Genomic DNA, 22,541 nt, shown 5'->3' with positions numbered 1-22,541 from the left:
TTGTCCAGAGCCGAAGCTGCAACTCTAGGAAAGCATGACACGAGAGCTCTTGCTATCACGTTCACCTCTTGAGCCCTGGCCTCCATTGCGTAGGATACCTTGTTCAGGACGTCTACAGCGGTAGTGATGTTGAAGTCGTCCTCCCTTGACATCGGGTAAACGACAGGGTCCCGCTTAGGGGCGAACCTCTCGTTTCGCATAATGACATGCTGTAGCTCGGGCTCGGGATCCGGTGCCTCTCTCTCGTACTGAAATGTTTCATTGGCCCTGTCTGAATATCTGAGCTGCAGGTGATCGTTAGCAAATATGACAACGAGAGCCTCTACGTCAAGAGTATTTTTCACCTTGTACTCCTGAAACCTTATCGAGTGTATCATGATGGACTCGGACCAGGATTCGACCCAGGATCCTAGCACGTTTTTGTCATCACACCCCTGAGGCGTGTGAATGTGATACAGGAGCCAGCACAGTTGGATCACAGCTTCGTTTCGCACTAGCCAATCGCGCTCCCGAGACGCCTCCACTGCAGCGCACTCCACGAGAAACGCACAGGACAGCAGGAGTCGAGTCTTACATTCGGCACACTTGATCTTCCTAATGCGATCCTCAGAGCATCGAACTGCCTGTACGGCAGCCCAAGGTGTGTAACCGCACGATCTCATCATGTCCAGGATGAGCGTTGCCATTTTGTAAACGGGCACACAGGGTTTGTGCGGACACGAACAGCGAGCGAATACCGTGGAACCGGTCCTGTTCTTCGCAACACACTTCCAATCGTAAAACTCCTGAGCCCATCCTAGCTTCAGCTCGTTGTTTGTATCTCGCAATTCCTTGCGCTTTTCAATCCAATCTGACCGAAGAATTACGTGGAGCACCGGAGCGAGCATTGCGTCGCAGACAAAGGGTCCGAATAACTCTATGCCTTCCTTCATGTTTTCCTTGTTCGAGAGCCATGTGTTTTCCAGATACAAAAGACCATCATCGTTTTTTTGTTCAAGGACTATTCTGTTAATTTCCGGGAAATGTATGCACGCCTGACCCGCGAGCCTCAACCTCGATACAGATTTTCTACACTCCCTCTTTTCAGATAACCATGTTCCGTTCGGGGACACGTCCTGCATATACATCGCGGCTGGGAGCGATATAATCCTGCCATCTTTTACATAGCGTAGAGGGGGGATCTTGTATAACGATTCGGTCAGCGTTGACCGTTCGGTTACTTCAAACACCTCCGCGTAAGGCGCCATGCGCCCGGTCATCGCTCGTTCGAACGAGACCTTGGTCGTGTTGTGTGTAGTTGCGCATCGTATTGCATCTTCTTGAATTGGGAACTTCAAACAGTGTAGACATACGCTCTCGCATTGTTCACCTCCGGGGTTCCTGTTGTTGCTGTAGAGCAGGTAATCGCAATCTGAATCCATCGTAGACGGGTTATCCGCGACACAGAGCTATATTAGTACTTACTCCACCGCACCTATAGTCCACCGCACCTATAGTCGAGCGCGTTCATCTCCGTGTACCAGCTGTACCCCAGTCTCTGAGCTTGGATCGACTCTGCGCAACCTGGAGCTCGAGAGAGCCCTTGTTCCTAGTCATATTCCTCACTTGCGAGATGAGCATAGACCTCTCGTACAGCAGAGTTTTCACAGAGACCTCTCCTACGCTGACCAGGGCCTCTAACACCGTGAGGTCACTGCGCATATCGAAGTACAGATCGCTCATACAAGCGTCCCAGCTCCACTGTCGTGAACTGCTGTCCAGAAGGCTGCGGACGTCCTCTATCGCAGCGTCGACGACCTCTTTGTGTTTCTCGAAATCCGTAGGCGCTGACGAGAGTTTAAAATCTATGTTCTTCAGCGCACGGGTGCAAGCTTCTCTTACGATCCTTGGGTTGATGGAGTCCACCTTGTCTAGCATGCGAGCAACGTAGGCTTTCGCCTCAGACCAAGGCTCTCCGTGGCTTACACCCGGTCTGTCCTGAGTCAAGTTGATAAATTCCATCACCGTAATGTCCCTGGACACCTTGGAACACATATCTCTCCACACCTGTATGTATCGCACGTACAGGTCGGTGTATCGCTGGAGGATCATCCTGATTGCATCCCTGTCGGTGTAGCACGTGTCGAGGGCTTCACGAACCGAAACGATGACATTGTCGCACTTAGCCTGACCCTCGTCAGGCTCGTTTTTGACAGCCTCTCGCACCTGTCTCTTTGCAGCGAGACGAACCATCTCCTGCACAAGGTTGTTGCGCCCTAGCGCAGCCTGGACCATATAGTGGAGATGTTCGTCGCTCGAGTTGACCCTCAGCTCGGGGTACCTCTCTAAGACCTTCTTGAAGCCTATCATGAGCTCGGACACGGTGTTGGTGTAGCTGGTCAGAACCCGTCTGTAGGTCTCAGCAGCAGACTTACAGTGAGCATCGTAGGACACACATCGTGTGCATTCAAGCTCGAGGCCCGTAGCTCGTACCCCGTGAGCTCCTCCGGGTGTGTTTTCTCTATCCAGGTCTCGGGGTGTAACTCTCGGCGATGGAATGTTCGGACCGATCCTGAGCGTCTCCTCTTCCTCGTTGTGGTAATAATAATCATCCTCCTCATGCTCGGAGTAGGGTATTGACATACTGTCTTCGCTGTCGCTATGTTCAAAACGTATGACTTTATGCGGGTCCTTATGTAAATCATCAAAGGAACACTTGGAACTCATACTGATAGCCTCTTGGTCGCGGGGACCATTGATCGGAGCCACGTTGTAACACATAGCCTCATCTCTGATGACCTTTTCGTAATTTGAGAAGATATCTCTAACAACCCTGTTCAAAGTGACACCCAAGTGGAGAGAATGATCAAATGCTTCGCCTCTCTTCCTCCAGAGCGAGAATGGTCCGTTCGGGGTGGACATGGTATTGATACGAACTTGCCCGCTCACCAGGGCCACGAACCTCTCGTCACTATGAGGTCCAACAGGTGTAGAGCGGGATCTCTTGTTCGCATGTGTGATAAGTACATCTTCTATATCTACACTTGCCTAAGATGGGGAAAGGTCCAGCTCACGGATGCTGAACGTTCGTACCTATTTGGCGCTCGCAGCGATGTGTTAGCCCAGTTAGATCCTAAATGGGTATCTAAGTTCATGACAAGGTGCCGACTTTCGTACCAGGGGAAACTGAAGAGGTGTTGGTCGATCCTCAGGATATCCGATACAGTGTACAGGCTGCGGACCGGGGAGGGTTCATTCACAACGGTTGACAGCAGAGGTCGTGTGATTCAAATCGAGAATTTTACAGACCCCTCTATCCCCAGGAAGTTGTCAATTGGAGATAACGCATATGCAGTCTTCGAGGAGACCTTATCGGTGTTCTCGGACGCGGCTTTTAGGACACACTGCAGTAGAGCGAGAGCTCCGCTTTCGCTGGTGATCTGTCGACACTCAGACTCACATAACATCTTAGCAGGCTTGTGTTCAAACTGGCAAACGTGTTACACGGTCAAGGAGCGTGACATTCGAGGCCTGAAGGTGGGAGAGGGCTACATTTACACCACAGACGGACTATCTCTGTATAACTTGGTAGCCTCGTGGAAGACCGACATCTGTCTGATCTTCGACGAAGGCTGCCGAGAGGAGATAGTCCGCACGCTGTGTGCTCTGGCTATGGGGGACTGCAAGTTGGGGATGGAGTTCAAACTGAAATGCGTTCTTCCTGATGGATGGAAAGGATTCGATTTGAGAGACCTGGACCCTCTAGAACCAGACTCGGTTCTGCGAGACATCCGCACCCCAGGGGTGTGTAACCAAGAGCCGCTTGCGGACGAACACTCGAGTCCCCTCAGGTGCTGCGAACACGAGGGATTAGTGTGTCTCAGAGACATGACCAGACTCCCCTCAGGGTTCTCCATTCTCGCCGAGAATGACACCGTGTTGGTATTGAGACACATATTGAGAGACGCTGTGGTGATTGTACCTAAAACGGGGGCTGGTATGACAAAGCAGGCGCGAGGGATGGTTCAACTGAGGAGCAGCAATAATACGCTGGCTCCAAACGGGTATATAACAGAATGGTTCCCGTGTGGGTACTCTATGTTTAGAGTACAAAGTGGCATCCCGAGCGTGCCTCCCCTCGTGATATCTTGCAACCTAGATGAGGAAAACGGACCACGGAAAGCCTGTTCTGCAGGGGACGTGTCGACGTTACAGGTCCTGAGGAGCTCCGATTATCACAGGGTCCTACCGAGAGGGTTCAGGTCACGTAGCCACATCTTCAATCAATCGGTATGCCTGCTGCCAGGGACTATGGATATCATCGCTCCGCAAGTGTTACGTTTCCCGGGGTGTCTCGCTATAATGTACGCATTCTCGGTTTTCGGTCAGCTCGCTGTCAACGAACCGGAATGCACTACCATCCCCGTTCAGCTTTCGTTCGTGTCAACCCTGAGCCTGCCAGAGGCCCAGGCTCTGCTCTTGTCACACCTGTCTCTGGCGGAATCCTTCGTTGCTTCTGAGAAGAGCTGTTTCAGGTTCACAGTGAAATCAAATTCGATTTTATCGGAACTCAGAAAGATAGTTTCCGCAGCCCCGAGTGTACACTCGGGGCTCGTGCGCGTGGAGCTTTCGGGTAAAGAGGGGCTAATGCGCGAGGAGCTGGAAGATGAAATATTGCAAATCCGAGACGGTTTAGCTGGTGAGGAGAGCAATGAGGACACCAAGGGGGAGGAAAGTCAGACCGGTGAGGAAGACGAAGACTCCGACAAGGGAGATGTTGACGACGATGAGTGGGAGGATAAGGGAGACAAGGAGGCGGAAAGCTCAGACTCCGGTCAGTCCGAAACCGATTATTCCGGAGAGGAAGAACGCGAAGGCTGTAGTAGCTCTGATTGTGATTCTGTGGATGACACGGACACTGAAGATCGAGTCATCGCAAACATATCCAGAGTCATGTGCAATATTCCGAGGATCGGTCATGGAACGGGACACTTGGTCCTGTTCGGACGCGGGGGAGGTTGTGATTCAAGTTTCAAGTGGATGACGATTGGGATACGGACGCTGGGGTTGATTAACTTGAAAATATTGAGAGTCTGCGGTGTGTTCCACTCGAAGCACGGCCACAGCCGCGCTGTGCTGAAGATCCCGAACACCAAGGGAGTTGTACCTGACACCAGCTGGTTAAGGGAACCTACATTGCTCACGGATGACCTGTGTATCATTGCACCACAGAAAGGTCCAGTCGTGCCTACCCCGTTGCTCGATTGCAGTGAATGTTTCTTTCAACTCAATTACTCTCCCAAGACTGCGAAGAGGGCCGGTAAGGAGTGTGCTATTTCAGAGGGGCTCGGATTCGTAGAGATGTCCAGAATAGAGCAGGCCATACGTAGCGAGAACGCGATAGGCTACGAGGACCATAAACTCATCCGTATTTTCAAGACCTCTCGCAGGAAGATGCAGCAGTGTGTTTTCGACGTTGCTGTCGATAACCCCTCAAGCGACCCTGTGCCATCTTGGCTCGAGGCGCGAAAGTTGGGCTCCTTTGCGAGGGCTCCCGCTACCATTGGAGACGGAGAGTTCTTCCCTTCTATCGAGATAGCGAGAGACACCGATTTGGAGGAGAGTGAACAAGACATGATCTCATACCCATTGTCGGAATACAATCTCAACCTCACAATCAAATCTTCTCCGAATTGGTACTCCATGGTTAGAGCGGACAGAGCCCGGGGTGAATGTGGATCCGTGTACGAAGCGTGCGTAGACGAGGCCGTTCTACTGGGACACTGCGCAAGAGTCTCTGTCACACGGGGTGCCAAAAAGAATTTTGACGTGAGCGCCTGTCTGACCTTGTTTTACAGATCCGTCCACCCCTGCGTCCCAGACATGAACATCGGAGACGTGATGCTCGACTACGAGTTTACCCTGCACGGGAGGGGTGAGTTCTCGCCTGTCTACGTTCTCCTGAGTCATTTAGCGGAAAGCTGCAGGGTCAACTGTTTCCCCATGTACAAGTTGATCACCCTCAGTAGACACAGAGGCGCCTCGGTGTGGACTAGGGGAACGGATGTGCCTTTCCACTCCGAGAGGGCCAGGTCCAACACAATCGGAGCCTTCTTGTGCGCTCAGGATCACAGGCTAGCGCCTCTACTCGCGAGGTGTTGCAATCCGAAGCCCATACAACCCTCGGAACTCCGCGAAGGTTACGATCTGTTGCCTCGTGGAGACGAAGAGGAGCTCCTCTTACAAGCCTACTCTAGAACACTCGGGCCTGTGTTCGAGTTTGAGAAGGTTGAGTGTTTCCCGAATAAGGTCAGGACCAGTCTTGGGGATTGGACGTTCATGCGGTTGGCGAGCAGGTCCTCCGGTGTCCACCGCTACCCGGGTACAACGGTGGTAGATGGTTACACTATAGCATTTGCTTCCGAGTCCCCGTTGTTCTACCTCAGGGGGAAAGGGCCTTTGGTGCAAAAGCTGGAGTCGGTCGCGGTTGTTGTAGAGAGTAGCTCGGTGTACAGGACAGACGCCTTGAAGAATGAGGACCCCGAGTGGCCCTGTCCCGAATCGATAGACGTGCGAGAACGTATCAAGTGCAAAAACAAGAACTCGGTCATCGATGACATGTTCATGCGCAACGGAGTCCGAGATCCCTTAGAGGGGTACGAGGTGAACGAGACTCGGTCTTGGGGCAAACTGATAGGTTCCCGCTGGATGTTCGAAAAGGCCCCTGGTGAAAGGATTCAAGATTGGGAGCGGGAATACCCCATCTCTGACAACCTGACAGTGATTGGGAACCGGGGTTCTGACATAGCTACTAAATGGCGCTGTAGCGCTCCTCCTGCCAGTTTTTCTTTGGGACTAAAGACCTCTCGAGGTGGAAGGATGCTAGCCCCCTTGCTCGGATATGTGGAGATTGACTCCAGGATGGCTCGAATCCGAGACCCCTCCGCATGGAGAGGCTTTGAATCATTGTGCTCTCGCGTGCTTACGTGCCCCACCGAAAAGGTTTGGACCAGAGGCGTTTGTAAGGTGGTGAACAAAGGACTGAACACGTTCAAACGCACCGCTTTGGTCCCGATTGCGAGCCTGATCGTGATTGTCGAGCCCGGACAGTGGTACGCTTCTCCCTGCCACGATGACGATGTACACGGTGATAACGAGAGATGGCCAGGTCAGGATGAAGAGAGTCTGATTGTCCACAACGAGGTGTGCTCGGCTTCGGATTTTGTGGTTGCCCTTGCGTGTAGAATGCTCTCGGGAGAGGTGCACGAAGAGCTAGAGATAAGATGCCTGAGACGCGGTGTGTACAATTACATACAGCGAGCACTGGCCTGGTTTGCGGGTGCCACGGGACCTTTCAGATCGCGAACAGTGACTGTTTTCACGCCGGAGGCAAACTCCGTGACAGAAGGTTGGACCCACGCATTACCCCCGGGTTTAGACGTTCTGAAAACTAGTCGCACGGGGTACCTCATATCCTGCAAAGAGCCTTGCGGTAGGGAGGATGTGTCAGTTCTACTTACCAATTCCAAAAGGGTCATTCGTGTCAACTCCTCTGGTAATCTGGTGTTACACTCAAACCCAGGGACTTTGAAAGCGTGTGTGATGCAAGGGGAGCCAGGGGTGCACGCTGTTGTCGTGACTCCTGCGGACAGCGCGAAAGGTGGGGAAAGTGACTGCGCGGAGGTGTACGTTCGTTGCAACCGTTCGCTGAGCGAGTTCTGCAAGCTGCGCGGGATTCCAAAGGGAATTCGAGGCCCTGAAACCTGGAAGAGAGCCTTACCATGGTCAAAGAGGGACCCGGGTTCATTTTGTTCGAAGGTGTCCGAGTTAAAGTACAGATGGGAGTCTGGGAGGACGGATTTCACAGAGGCGCTCGCTCGAGATTCTGGGGGTTGCTTTTGGTACGGGACACATCTGCAAGACTGGAAGAGGTGCTCTGATGGGAAACTGATACCTTGGCGAGAAAGGTTTTGGCACCTGATCGACTACAAGGAGTCCTTCACTAGACAGAATAAAGCTGAGGTTGTGAACTCCACTGATAGTGAACTTGAGCTGTCTGACAGCGAAGGAGAGTACTCTGATGAGCGGGGTGACGAAACCAGATCGGATGGTGGTGATGATCATGACGAAAGTGGCTCGGATGGACGTGTAGTAGAACACGAATGGCAAGACCACGAAAGGCAAGAAGATGCAGCCGAATCCACGGTGAACTGTGAGTGGCGTGAGAGAGGAGTGTCGTGTTTCCTATCACTCAATTCTCGTCTCGAGATTGAATTTGTCCCTGGGCTTCCTTGTAATGAAGGGCACGTGTTCTTTGAACCTGTACACGATGACCACCACAGGATCAGTGTGAGACTGGACGACAACGGGAGGCTCGTCAGGTATTACAAACCTCACAAGTTCTTCTCCCTGATGTACGATGTTTGCACCGTGCTTGTCTACGGGTGCGGACTGACACCCGTGTTTGTACATGGATCCTCGGACCCTGCGGGGGACAGGGTTCGTAACCTGGTCATGGGAACACTTGCCCTGTCCGACAGACTCTCCCCCAATGTCTTGTGTCCTAGCCACCCGAAGATTGTGATTGTTGTAGGCGAGGGAAGAGAGGAGATGTTGAAACTCGCTCGCGAGATTAGCCACTGCATCGTCGTGACCACCGGACGTAGAAAGAGAGCGGGAGCCTTCGCATACGCGTTCAGGGAGTTACCGCACAACCTAGAGAGAGAAGTCTGTCTGCCGTGGACCGCCAAGGACAACTTGTCCGCGCACTACCTCTTGCCCAAGAAGTTTGTCTGCGATACTGGCATATCTGCATTTGCTCAACTAACGACACTTTGGCCTTCTGTTTCTAAGAGAAGTGATGTGAAACACCCAGCGTGCTCACGAGATCCAAGATGGATAGGACTCATGGTGTGTCTAGCGGAGTGGCAAGGTCAGAGACAGATCGCGGATGCTGTAGCCCCGGGAGCGCTGGAGGCTCTGCGATCGAGCCTCACGAAGGCCAGGGAATGACAGTGAGCGTTATCACGCTGTACGATTTCGCGTGCAGAGCGAGGTTGACGGGAGAGATACACGTACAACTTCAGGAATTTGTAGACTCATTTGAGGAGCCCAAGCGATCGTCCTCGAAACCCGAAGAACCTTGTAACCAACAGATAACCGAGTACACGGTGTGGCTCACGATACGAGGCGTCGATAACGGCGAAACCATAGTTGGAAACCCGAATCAACCGCTCACACTGTCTGAAGCTGTTAGTGTCTACGCAAAGCTGAACAGGGATTTCATCACATGCTCTCACGAAGAGTCTCTGAACACCTTGGACTCACTACAGGACTTTTTTTCGCTCATGCTTCGGTACCCCATGGTACCTAAGCTGGCTATGGACACCAAGGAGTGTCCCGAGTGTTACTTCGAAGCTGAGATCACGGTCGACACGTGGGAAGACGTGAGGAGGAATCTCTCGTGCTACCACTTCACGCTCAGGCACGAGCAGTTCATGGTCGGAGAAACGCCTGTGGACATCCAGGACTCATGCAATCTTCGAATCGACGACAATGGCGAAATGGTGAGAGCTGGACCTTGTGGTAGCGTGTTCTTAACCGATGCGAACAAGGATGGTCGTGGGTCGGACGACCTCCTGAAACCCATCAAGTTCCTCGAGCAGTTGGAGTCACTCAAGAGACTGGACGAGATAACCAAGCAGAAGACGTTGGGTAAAGAAATATTCCACCAACTGAAATCCCATAGCCGCACACTCGAGGAGCTAGAGGCACCCAGGTATCTGAGCACATACCCTTTGCGTTGCCTCTACCAATTTTACGGGTCGCTGAATAGGAGCCGCGAGAGAGCCCAGTTCCTCTCCGAGCGGTGTTCCGAGGTGGAAGGTGACAGGTCCCGGGCTCAGCTAAAAGTTGAAGAGCTGAGAATGAACCTAATGTCCACCGCCTCCACGGGTACCAACGACAAACTGCTCTCATACATGTGCATGGCGATGATAGGACCCGTCCGTAGATACAACCCGAGGTACAACTTCACGGCGGAGAGAGTCGTGTTATTCAAGCACTTGATAGCATCGGGCTTTCCTATAGAGACGACCTGGAGTCTGGTGAAGACCATAACCGCGTCCAAGAGAGTGTCTATGATCGCTTTACCTTTGGACAAGGGGGTTGCGCTACAGTTGCAAAAAACCGTTCACCCTACCACCTACAACAGAAAGATAGCTTCCCTCATATGGTTATTTTCGCACATCACGGCATACTGTACGCTTCGACAGCTCAATCATGGATATGTACGAACGGGAGACTCACTCGAGGAGATGTCCTGCGACGGAATCTACGTGTTTGACCAAGACCATGTGGGCTTCAGACTATCCCGAACCCCTGGGCTATCAGCAACCGATACCCGGTCTAGAGGAGGAACATCAGCAGCCTCGGCGTACATGCCCTTTTCACGAATTGTGGAACTGCTTGCACTGCGGGATTGTGTTCAAGAGAGACTTTGCTGATAGAGTGATCAGAGCCGGGCCTGATCACTCCTACGATGCCCTGGTGCAGTTTGGTAATGCTCCTATAACGAGCATAGTCAACCTACAGTGGAAACGTGAGGCTCTGGAAAGACACAACGCTGAGCGCGCAAAACGCTCTGCTGTCAATCACGAAAACCTACTCAGGGAGTACACAGAAAGGAGGCAGACTCGAGAGGTGCGCTGTAAGCAGCAGCGTAAGGGTGTAACCAAGTGGAAAAGGCCTGTCTGCATGCAAAAGAAGACCAGAAAGGCTGAGATATCCCCGATGTGAATACGAAAAAGACCCGATTGACCCGAGGCCCACAAGATCATGTCTTGTCTTTGTGCAAATGTCTGAATAAAGCACGGTGAATGAAACTAGTCAAACCTCTGTCATTTATTGAACTGTGTCTCGTTATGTGAATGAATCAACCAAGGAGACGGTCGGCTGGAGATACATTTTTTTATTTGTGTTGTAGTCACATAATGCACATGAACATGAGAGTACAGAGTAAAGGTGAGACCATCGCTATGGCTACGAGTCCCGTGAACGCATCACTTTCTCCTCCAGTCGCCCCTCGTGCGTTTCGTAGTACCCAGTAGAGCAAGGAGTCCTCCTTTTGTTCCCAATTTGTGGCTTGATCTCCTTTAGGTGTAGAGATGACTCCACTTGAGTCTCGGTCTGATGTCCAGCCCCAGACGATTCGAGGTGCTCGCGGTGGGCTCTGACAGACTGGCGGTGAGACATAGAGCTATCCTTGTTTGAGTAGCTAGCATCCGAGAAGTACTTTTCCAAGGTGACCGTGATCACAACGGGCAGCGAGATCCCGAGATCTGTGTTGGATAGCACCCTTTGTACAAACTCTGGCTGTTTCACGTGCAGGTGGATCTGCGTGGCCAGTGTAGACCACTGGTTATGTCTGGTGCGAGTCTTGTCAAAGCACATAATCACCAACGTCCTGTTGTTAAATAGTTCGCCCAGCACGCGATGCTTTAAATATGGGAAAAGGCATAATGTAAGCATTACTACCATGGTGTAGAAGTCCCCTCTCTTTACGTCCTTGTTGTTGTACCTGCACGTTATTTTCTTCATGAAGCGGTTGATCTTATCATCGCGCGAATCAAACAGCGTTGATATGGCCACTGCGCTCTTCAATACCGCGTCCTTTACAGCCGAGGACATCTCACTGGAGAACCCCAGTTTGGGCTTGGTCTTAAACTGTATCATCTCAGCCAGGTCGAATATCTTAGCCGACCAGGAGAAGCACGAGGAGTTAGAGGAAGTGGTGCCCCCCTTGCTCTTCTCTATGATCTCATATTGGCGACCAAATTCTTCGGTTAGCGCTGTTGAGAACAGCGCGATCATGACAGACAGGCTGGCTTTCAGCATGAGATGGTTCCCGTCCACCTCCAAGTAGCAGCGATTCGTTCCTGGTTCGTATTCTATCGCACCGTAACCCATTTCGACATTCCCTCCATTGGGCATGTCGTACGGACCTCTGAACTCCAACTGAGGTCTGTGAAAGAGGCGCAAAGCTTCAACTGGGCACGAGTCGGATGAGTCCGTCCGACATTGTGTCCGCGTGACCATGGCTTGTATCAAAGCGCAACTGGAACCTGAGCACACGTGCCGGCTGCAGTGCTTTCGGCACACGTACCCTTGTATGTGGTCTCCGAAAGAACATTTATTCTCAACACAGTAGCTCAACCATTGGGGATCTTCTATTAACTCTATGTGTGAATGATTCATGATGAGTCTGCCGGGTTTGGCAGACTCGCTGTCCTTATCTTGGTCTTCTCTAGATCCTATGCTTTCCTCTCCTCTTGCGCTTTCGGAATGACAACACGCAATGTTCAATGTGATGTATTATTATGTTGAAGAGTAATGTTACATCATTCAGTGTCCCCCTCTCTTGTGTCTTACCAGGCTAGCAGAGGACAGAGCTCCGATCTCATCCTGGTAGACGAAGTGGGCTTTGTTAATTCTAAGGTACTACTGGCTGTGCTGCCAAACATCGCGTTCAGAGGGAGAAAGCAAGTTCACATCACCAGTCATGTCAACAACACCCCGTGGCTGAACAAAGTGGCAGATATTCGAGGGGACAACGGGGAGCCCGCTTACCACGTGGTCTCACAGAGCTATAAGTGCAGGTATCACGAGAGGGATCCGGGACTGACGTGCTTCTGCCTCGGAGTATACTGTCCACAACATATATCCGTAGACAACCATCTGAAGGAGCTGATGAACATGGTCACCCCGAAAGGATTCGAGAGTGAAGTCACTGGTGGCAGCAGCACTTCGAGTACCGACACCAAGACTGACAACACCACTCCTTTCGAGCCCTCGGTTATAAACAAGTTCCTGTCCAATAACAGCGTTACCCTGGAATATATAAATCGGGCCTCCGTGGTCAGAGCGTACCTGTGTCTCGACCCCACATTCGGAGGAGGTTCTAGGTCCTGCGCCGGGGTGTGCTGTGCTGTGGAGCTGGCAGGTGGCAATCTAGTGGTGAGTTGTCACGTTGTCTACCGAATCTAAATCCGACACCAGGAGGTCGCTAAACATGTATCCGTAATCTAAAGGCTTGTGCTGATTTTCACAATCGGACGGTCCTTTCGGATAGTGGGTTAGGTCTAATAGGGTGCAAATGTAAGCGCTTATACGAGCCGCGTGCTGGATCGTCAACGTTGTCTCCGTGTCGGGCACGAAGCATGAGATCAGCTCGAGGGCCTGGTCCCAGGTGCCACATGTGCACTTCGAGTCTGAGAGTTTCAGCATCCACCCAGTAACCGCTAGAGATATGATGGTGTGAAGAGATCGTCTATCCCGTATGCTCTCCTTGATGATAGCAAGGTACTTGAGGGGTCCGCTGCGAATAGTTTCGGCTGACGCAAACACCGCGAGTACCATCTCCTCGTACCCCTTCCAGTTGCAGCTTGAGATGCATTTGTGTAGAAACTGCTCGGGGACACGGTTGCCTATCGCGAGTGTTATAACCCTCGACAACTCGCAAGGGACAACAGCGTGTGAATAACATTGCACGCTTTCACCGAGTCCTCTTTTGTTGTAAATGGATATCAAGGTGTCGATCATGAGTATCCTAGCAGGCGAAAAGGACACAAGTTGACTGTATAGGGTTCGGAGCTGTCCGTGATCCATGTTAGAGTAGAAGAGCACGTTGCGCTGGAACGAGGTGAACACTATCATGAACTCATAGTGTGATAATAGGTACCTCCATGGAGCTCTCATCATCGTTTCCACGCCCTCTCGAGCGGATTGGCAAATGGGACAGAACATGATGGCTAGTGTCTTTGTGTCTTCAAATCCTCTGAGCGCTAACAGTGCATTTGTACCCCTCTCTCACCACACACCATCTGTCTCTCTACTGTCACACAGGTTATGGCCCTGGAGGAACTGGAGATACGAGATTTGGATCAGGTTACACGAGTCTACGCGGCTCTGCTAAGCGCTCACATTAGACTACTGAAACGTCTGCTGCCCAGAGTGATGTGGAAGGAAGTACCCGTGGTGATGGTATTTGAACAAAACACATACGTCAACGCACTGGTAGATGTCAAAAATCTAATCGAGCACTCGCTAGTACGCTCCGGGTTCAAGGTCATGTTCTACAGCAAGTGGTCTCACATCAACAACAAGTACATGCTCGGAAAGCACGTTGGTGCCAAGATTAAACTCTCTATGGTTCTCAGTACAGTCTCAGCAATCAATAGAGAAACGCTGTATTACTGTGACACTGTAATGTCCCTGGGATGGGCAGTGTTGTCTGAGGCCACCAAGAAAACTCGGATGCTCGAGTCAAACATCGGCACCTCCAAGGGTTCGGGTTCCAGCAACAAGATGGGCTCCAATATGGACGTGTTCATGTACAGGCGTTCTCGAAATGGAGTGAATTTGGCCACTGATATAACAGCGAGTGTATTGGAGACGTGCGAGGTAATAGCTCTACCCGGGGATAGGCTCACTGACAAGGCTCACGCAGAGCAAGGTAAATTGCTACTGGGGAAATTGAGAGAAGAAATGACAATGGTCACTATCACCAAGTCCGCGAAAGGTAGTACGGTGACTACTGGTGGTAAAAAGTCTGTAGACGGAGAGTACACCAGGGACGATATGCTCTCGGCCTTCTTGCTTTTATGTCACACCAGAGACGAGATACACGGAGGGGACAGGTCTATCAGACTCGGAGGTGAGGTGTACTACAAGTAGCATGTGTCTGTGTATATATATATATATATATATATATATATATATATATATATATATATATGTGTGTGTGTGTGTGTGTGTGTTTACAGTGTTTGGTGTAATTGTGACTCGACCCAATAAAGAATACACACGTATATTATACACTATGGATCTCTCTTTATTTTGAGCAAGTGGGGTGTTTATCACGGTATACACACAGATTCTCTATACAAGATGTGTGGGTTATAGGCACAATGTTGGAAAGTCAATGGTCTTCATCGTCCTCAAATACAACGCCTTTGGCTCGTTGATCCCAGTTGCAGCATCCGCTCCTGTACCAAAAGCCTCCATCGTATGATTCCTGAAAGTCTAGGCCCTGGTCGCGTAGACTCCCAACAACGTCTTCATGGTAATACCTGAGAGCAGGATCACAATCTGTGTCTGACAAAGATGACTCGTCATATTCCGGGTCGAATGGCCCCTCGGCCCTCGTGTCCGCATCTTCGTTATACAAGTCCTTGGCTTCCTCGTAGTCCGTATCCCTGGAATCGTACACTGGAATCTGTCGGCTGGGCACAACGGAAGTTATGACTCCGTTGCCAGCTAGTGAAAATGTAAGAGTGGTAGTGCTCTCGGTGATTACGGGGCTGGCGCTGGCGTGACTTTGAGCTTGGGCTGTGGTACAGTCCATTACTGTTGCGCACAGCGGAGTCGTGTAGATCTCAACAAGCTCTCGGCTAGGTGTGTGAGAGGTGAAACTCCCAGGCAGGCTGAAGTGCGAGTAACCAACAGTCAGATTGGATGGTCTAGCTGTAGTATGTGAGGCGTTTCAAATCACAGCTGGCCCAAACCTATTTAACTTTGGTCCAGCTCTGAGTTGAAACCGCCGTCAGATCGCACCCTTTTAACCAATCCTGTTGGTTACAATCACTTGAACCCTCTGGTCGGATGAAGGGGAGTTGTGGTCGGATGAAGGGGAGTTGTGGTCGGATGAAGGGGAGTTGTGGTCGGATGAATGGGAGCTTTGGTCGGATGAATGGGAGCTTTGGTTGGATCATTGAGATCTATGGTCTAACCGTATCTGGATGAGTCCACTCAGGTTGGTTACTCGTAGTGACTGACACTCTGTCCCCCTGGTTTCACGTTGAACCTCGGCTGGCGCTCGTCCCTTGTCTCAGCAGACCTCAGCTGGCGCACATCCCTTCTCGAATCGGACCTCAGCTGCCGTTGAGACGGCTCAGCACACCGTGCTTTGGGACGCTGCCCACTTTCATGTTTACCTCTCCCAGAGTGTCCACAGCAATCATCCCCGAGCTTGGCCTGACGCGTGGCAAATACCGTATCAACGGGCACTGCTGGAGTGTGATATGCGCCATCCGGGCTTATGGAGCGCGTGGTGACACCAACGTTCTGGGGTAACCATCGTTTATCGGCCAAAGTCTTCTGTTTTTGCTGCTGCTGGTGCAGCGATGGGATACACAGAGCACTCCACCCTTGTGCGGTCCTATCTCCCAGTTGTTTATGGTCACATATGAATTTGTCAGTAACACCCATTGCACGTAGAGCGTTCACCGGCAGAGCGAGAAACACTAGAAAGCTCATTCCCAGGAACTTGAAACTTTCATTGGTATGCCCGTACTTATCGAGGAATTCTTGAACACGAGTGCGCATCTCCATCTCCAGGGTGTTGGTCTGTATAGACACACTGTCGTACTGCTCAGGTTCCGACTGTTCGTATTAATATCCGAAAATTAGGGGGTTGTGTAAATACCGATTTGATAATTACACTGACCTCACATTGCTTGAATTTCGCATGACGGGTATTCTCCAGGTTGGTCAGATCGTACTCCTTTCAACAGCTATCAGCGGTAATTGTAAACCTTTCTATGTGTGACACCTACGCTCTTACTATGGACATACCATTGAATAATCGGAGTGGTTAGATAATCGATCTTTCTTTGATAATAATACTAAACAAAATACATTCCAGTATCACATCTGTAATAATACACATACAGCGGGTACATCAAGTCTTGTTGTACAAATCGGTGTGAGGGGAGCCAATGAACGTAGAGGTTCTTCATCTTCTACGGCCGCCAAGTGTTGCAAAATCAACCTTCGTGCAGTTCACGTCATTTGTCTCATCCCCGTAGTAGTTGGCCTCCGCTTTGTATGTATCGATGATGTCCACGCAGTCATGGTTTGAAGGACGAGGTTCCTCGTGTTGTTGGTATACATGCGGATGATCCGCGTTCTGGTAATAACGAAACTTTCGGCTTCTGTGGATACTGGGGTGCAGGGGTGGTGGGTCAGACAGGTTCACGTTCCCTAGCAAACTGTATACATCGTCTAAGCTGCCCTGACTCCGTGTTCCATCTTGTGCACCCTGGGGATCCCTCGTGGTGCGGGGTTCATCAGCCCATTGAGCCGGGATGTGGTAACGCACCTTGCGGCTTCGGTGGATACTGGGGCGCTGGGGTGGGTCAGATTTCACGGCTCCGAGCAAAGAGTCCAGGTTGCTGCGATTCTGTGTTATCCCTCGCTCGCCCTCGGATGAGTGCAGATCTCCGTGACTTTGGGACCCTGCAGACGCGTCAATTTCCACTTTTCGGATCATATCGTAGTCACCGCGGCCATCGGTCCATTGTTCTACAAGCTCGGAAATACTATCATAACATGTATCTTTCCCCTCCAGGGTGGACATTATGTATGTACTGTAATCGTGATTCGGTCGAATGTTGTAGTGAAGCGTACCACCTTGGTCTCGCAGCAGAACCGCAAAATTTCCACCTTCGGTTTCGGGTCTCATGAAAACATAGTAACCAATCGGTTGGTCACACATGTATTGAAGAGCCTTGTCAAGTCGTCTTATGTTGAGAAACCTGTGCGAGAGCATCTGGATGGCCCACGAGTTTGCGAGGTCTTGTTTCTCGGGATCCGAGACATGTATCTTTTCCCTGACACCTCCTCTCCTGCTGAACGGTTTGCGAATCATTATCGGTGTGATTGTGGGTTGGTGATGCATGGACAAAGAGGCTCCAAATGTTCCAAGTGTAAGGCAATCGCTAGTTAATATTTATCTTTGAAAGCCAGGTTTGTAATGTGAGCACATGTCCACATCTTATAAATCCTCTTGAATCCTCCAACGGGGAGAGCATTTGTCCAACGGGGAGAGCATTTGTCCAACGGGGAGACCATTTGTCCAACGGGAGACCATTTGTCCAACGGGGAGCCTTTCAAATCGCGCTTTCTACCCCGTTTCTCCAAGAGTGTAGTTCAGGTTGCTTCATGTTCATGACATAGCCAGAAAGAGAGCCAATCTAATGACCATTCTTGTAAACCAGTTCCTTCTCAGGTTCAGTGAAAACTGCAACTCCGAACAGTCTTCTTGTACCAACCACTGAGCACCCAGAAGCGAGACCCTCTCCCTCAATATCTCATATCTAGAGCTGTCCGTAATGAAGCTGAAATAAGCAGTGTAAAGAGGGTGCAGCTCTAAGAGTAACTCACCCCCGTTTCGTATCTCCTTGGTGTTGACTATGTTGTCCTTCTCATTCACCCCTGGCAACTGTAGTGCATGTTCACCGTCCGCGTTGATCGGGAGAGGGTAATTTGCGTACAAGTTGTAGAACCTACCTTGGCTCAAAAGCGCTGCCTCTCCGCATATTTGGAGCAGGTTAAGGTGAGCCGATTCCGACGCCCGTATCGTTTGCCCGCACAGCTCAGGGTTGGTAGTCCACAGGGCCAACGCTACACGCAGGTTGTGCTGTCTGATGTAGCGGAACTTCACGTCTTCAGATACTCGATCTACGTAGACCAGTCGCCCGTCTGTGGTCAACCAGAACGCTTTCACGTGTTGCTGGTATGCGATATTCTCACAACATACCTGGCTGCACAGCTCCGGTTCATCCCCTGTCATCAGCTTGCGGTTAACGCAAAGCAGTTCTCGATCGGTTAACTGATCCGGTCTGTTTCCCAAGCGCTTGGTGTTGTTCCAGGGCACTCCCGAGAAAAGCCAACAGTATCTGAAGTGAATCTTCAGTGGTAACACAGACTCTATTACGGTAGATCTGGAGGGACTTGATTGCTCCTTATCCGTGTGACACATGGAAAGGCTCTCTGTTATGCATTCACTTGGGCACAGTATGATGCTCCCGTCTTTGCCTGAGCTCCAGCGAAGCTCCGGGTGTAACACGTTGTTGACAGGGTTGCGAACACGACATCGACCGCTTTCCACAAACCCTAACGAAACGCGCTGGCTGCTCAGCGAGTTGGTGAGAGACCCCATCGATAACTCTAGGTCTGTGCCTGTTGGGGTGGCTGTCGACTGTGTGAGAACCAGGCTCTCCAAGGACCAGGGTAACAGAGAAAGGGAGCAGATCGAGAACCAAAAAATGACTGAGTATAATCGCCTGATGAAGGACCGCCTAGCACAAGCCGCACTGATAAAGGAGCTCGGACTGGAAGGTGCCAAGGCTAGGATGCGCGAGCTACAGCTTCACGGTGCGTCAGTGAAGGACAAGTCCAGCTCTGTCATGTACCGCTTTGAACGTCTGACAGATAGGGTGTATGAATATTTCCAAGTCAAAGGCATGAGAATGGAACCCTTTCAGGTAGAGCTCTTCAGAGGGGTGGTGTTGGGTGTTACGAGGAACCAGTTTGGCGATGCTCTCTTCAAGTACAAGCACGCTCTGCTGGCCAAGTTGGGCTTAGCCCCTCTAGGCTCCGAGGACTATGACCACGTCAACCCTTCCCTCAGTCACGTCTACCAAGTGGAGAGAGAGTTCTCTCGCTACGCTAACCCTTACACTCTGTGCCTAGCCCCAAGACAGTGTGGAAAAAGCTTGATGATGAGGCTGTTACTAGCTGCGGTGCTCCTACACCTGGACATCAACGTGATGGTTCAGGCTCAGAATAAACACATGTGTACCACATTGAGATTGGGGGTTGAGAGCGCGATGGAAGAACTACTGCAACTGCCATCTTTCAGACACACTGAGAAACCCGTCAACATCTGCGGTAATCCAGAGAACAGGATCTACAGATTCGATCCGGGTTACAAAGGATCTTCCTTCGCGCACTTCTTGTCTTCCAGTAACGATGTGAGTATGAACTGTGTGTGATTATGACTGTTTCATCCTGACACAGAACCGAGTTCCATTTCTATTGCGATCACGCTCCAACCTATCTTTTTTTTTCCCCACCGGGTCTGTCCCTGGTACGGACGGGGTATATTCACGGGGTCTGCACAGTGTTACGTGTTTCATCCTGACACAGAGACTTCTATTGCGATCACGCTCCAACCTATCCTTTTTCCACTGGGTCCGTTGTCCCTGGTACGGGTAAAGTATATTCACTGGGTCTGCACAGTGTCTCGGGACTGGAGCTGATCTTTGGCTGAACAGAGCCTCCCCTCTAGCTTCAGGGACTTTTCGATTTCACAGGTCACGGAGCAATCAGTGTGCTGAGTAGCAGCGGTGACAACTGGCTCCTGTGTTTCATGTTGGGTTGCCGAATCAAACTCATTTTCGGAGCGCTCTGTTTGTGAGTGCTCTGTCTCTGAGACGTCCCTCGCTAAGATCCCGCGTCCTTCCTCTTCTGGATAAGCAACGTGGTGGAGAGTCTCCACGACCACCTTGTCAGGCTGCTCTCCACCTCTGTTGACTCGGGGTCCATCGCGAACCCGGTTTCTGTGTATCCTCTCGCCGTGAACTCGGGGTCCATCGTGAACCCGGTTCCTGTGTATCCGCTCGCCGTGGACTTGGGGGACCTCTGCGTTTTGCGGGTTATCGTCTTCATACTGTCCAAGCTCTGGAGGTGGGTTGGTCCTATGTCTGAGAAAAGGTGCTGTGATGCCATGTTGAAAGGCCGCATTCACTCCTGCACACATGACAACCAGAATGGTGAGTGTATACTGGTGAGAAAAACAGGGATCTGCAGCTGAACGGGCAAATCTTTCAGAAGAGCTCGGAAAAACTCGCTGATCCCCTGACCAATGTGTTTCAGTGATGAAGGTTGTGAGGGTGACAGAGATCGCCTTGGTTGGCGGTACCATTAGAATAGGGTGTACCGTGATGGCTTCATGGTACCTTTTACATGGGTCTTCTTGAAGTGTCCATGTACGTCTAAACCAGTCTTTTAAACTGTCACTCCAGTCCTTCACTCCAGTGCATTTAATGTCCATAACGATGTTGTTGTGGTGCTCAGCAAAGGCAATTACAGATAGACCCAGTTCCAGACAACGCTCACGCAGAAACAGACGGCAAACAGGCGACTAAACTGAACAACCCAGGACACTGTGGACCAGAGCTGAATGCAGATGATGACCAAGACACACATTTTTTAGTATGATGTCGATCTCTACACCAAATGGCTCTCCAACGTGCGATTTCCAGGCCTCGCGGTCGTGGGGGCTCAGCTCTACAGCTATTTGACCGATGGCGTTGTGTCCAGAGTCCCTGTCCTCCAGTTTTTATCACCGTCCAGCAGAGTCTTAATCTCTGTTACGGTCTGTTTGGACACTCTGGCTGTAGCATCATAGAGCACGTTTGCGGAATCACTCGGGGACCCAAGCCTCTCGATTTTCCTGAGGAGTCTGCTTAGGAATCGCTGGAAGACTGGATTACATGTGGGCCGGTGTGAGAGGGTAGTGATCGTATTCTGTTGGTCTTGAGTCTGCTTCTGCATGTCCGCGAGGTGTCTGTTACACACAGCCAGCTTCGTGCGACTGAACTCTCTCAGTGTACTCTATTCTTTTGGTTGGCACAATGGGACCCATCTTTGCGGACTTCCGCATTGTTTTGGTAGTGGGATCATAGTTAAACATATATGGGTCTACAGTCCTCGTCCATCTGCTGTCCTACAGTGACCAATGAAAGGGAGCAGACCAGGACAATGTGGAACATTATGATAGAGTTCAGTCCTGACCTGCAGCAGCATTACTTAATTGATGTTAGAGAACCCGATCCAGCAAGCTGAAGGTGGTAATCGTATACCAATGTGAGCACAAAGTGACTACTACTCCTATATGACTTGTCTCAACATATAAGCCCATAATATATTGTAATCCGTGTAAGGAACCTCCATGGTACAATGTCAACCAAAGCGCTTTTCTATGGAGTCCCAGTGAATGATGCTGTCCTGTATAACAAACATCCGACCGAGGACGAGACATCCGACCGAGGACGAATCATCCGACCGAGGGCGGAACATCCGACCGAGGGCGGAACATCCAAAGGTAGGACTGTACAAAATTAGGTGTTCAGCGTACCCATTCACACCCTCTACCTTTCAGTATTGTAGCTTGACTTGTCTCAACATATAAGCCCATAATATATTGTAATCCGTGTAAGGAACCTCCATGGTACAGCGCTTTATATATGGAGCCGGAGTCCCAGTGAATGATGCTGTCCTGTAAACCAAACATCCGACAGAGGACGAGACATCCGACAGAGGACGAGACATCCGACCGAGGACGAATCATCCGACCGAGTATAGTACGAATCATCCGACCGAGGAGGAATCATCCGACAGGGGACGAGACATCCGACAGGGGACGAGACATCCGACCGAGGAGGAATCATCCGACAGGGGACGAGACATCCGACAGGGGACGAGACATCCGACAGGGGACGAATCATTCATCCGACCGAGGAGGAATCATCCGACAGGGGACGAGATATTCGACAGGGGACGAGACATCCGACAGGGGACGAATCATTCATCCGACAGGGGACGAGACATCCGACAGGGGACGAATCATTCATCCGACCGAGGAGGAATCATCCGACAGGGGACGAGATATTCGACAGGGGACGAGACATCCGACAGGGGACGAGATATTCGACAGG

The 22,541-nt window shown here is 51.0% G+C and overlaps 1 pseudogene; it reads right to left on the bottom strand.

Annotated features, from left to right (window-relative positions):
* Nucleotides 1-20,044: 20,044 nt before the first annotated feature.
* Nucleotides 20,045-21,596, bottom strand: LOC142931670 (chloride channel CLIC-like protein 1; annotated as a pseudogene).
* Nucleotides 21,597-22,541: the final 945 nt, after the last annotated feature.

The sequence above is a fragment of the Anarhichas minor genome, unplaced genomic scaffold, assembly GCF_050575085.1.
Source record: "Anarhichas minor isolate MPS153535 unplaced genomic scaffold, ASM5057508v1 ptg000054l, whole genome shotgun sequence".
Lineage (NCBI taxonomy): Eukaryota > Metazoa > Chordata > Actinopteri > Perciformes > Anarhichadidae > Anarhichas > Anarhichas minor.
The sequence above is the reverse complement of the archived record's forward strand: the minus strand, read 5'-3'. Positions and strand labels throughout refer to the sequence as shown.